This window comes from Gadus macrocephalus, chromosome 2, assembly GCF_031168955.1.
Source record: "Gadus macrocephalus chromosome 2, ASM3116895v1".
NCBI classification, from domain to species: Eukaryota; Metazoa; Chordata; class Actinopteri; order Gadiformes; family Gadidae; genus Gadus; species Gadus macrocephalus.
Window position 1 is genome coordinate 16,575,248 of NC_082383.1, and position 1,169 is coordinate 16,576,416.

Consider the following 1,169-nt stretch of genomic DNA (forward strand, 5'->3'; position numbering starts at 1 on the left):
GTGTCTCTCTCTCACTCTCTCTCTCTCTCTCTCTGTCTGTGTCTCATATTGATGAAATAATAATAATGACAAAGTAATCTTCACTGTTAGAATCCTTCAGTCATTTGGGTCAACATGATGGATGTAATGAGGGGTGGAGAGAGAGAGAGACAGAGAAAGAGAGAGAGAGAGAGAGACAGAGAAAGAGAGAGACAGAGAAAGAGAGAGAGAGAGACGAACAGAGAGAGAGAAAGAGAGAGAGAGAAACACAGAGAGAGAGGGACTTTGACTTTTAATAGTACTTTTATTTCATTACATGTGATACCTCAAAAAAACATACATCATCTCTCCCTTTTATTCAACCCTGTCTCGTCAAAATTACGTTCCCAGAAAACTATTCGGCATTCTCAATTACGTTTGTCATAAAACGTATTTTGTCCGCGATTACGTTTTATTGAACGTATTGCAAATACGTTCGTCCTCAGCCTATTTTTTGCCATTTATTAACCTCTAGGATTATGTTTGGTTGAAACGTATCCCAGATAGGTTAAATGTCAACGTATAGCACATTATTGTCATTAAGGCATATCTCCCTTTCAGAGAACGTTTCATTTAACGTATTTTGTCAGAAAAACGTATCTTGGCTGTGGATACGTGTTATTGAACATGTCGCAAATACGTTCGTTGTCAACCTATTTTTTGCCATTAATTTACCTCTAGGATTATGTTTGGTTGAAACGTATCCCAAATATGTTAAATGTCAATGTATAGCACATTATTGTCATTAAGGCATATTTCCCTTTTGGGAAACGTTTCATTTAAAGTTATTTTGTCCCTGATTACGTCTTATTGAACATATCGCAAATAGGTTCGTTCTCAACATTTTTGTTGTTATTTATTTAAGATACCTCTTGGATTACATAGGCTACATTTAATTGAAACGTAGCCTATCCTTAATAGGCTACGTTAAATTTCGATAACACATTATTGTCAGTATATAGGCATAGGCACCTCTCGGGGAAGCGTACGTTTGATTGTAATGTTAATAGTCCAACGTTATCAACATGTCACAAGAGGAGAAATTATAGCTGCTGACGGGGTAACTAGAGCGGGGGTTGCTTTGTTGATTTCTTTATCTAGGGCTATAGCTGTGGTCAAAGCGGGAAGTGTGCGTTGTCTGGGCGGCTGCC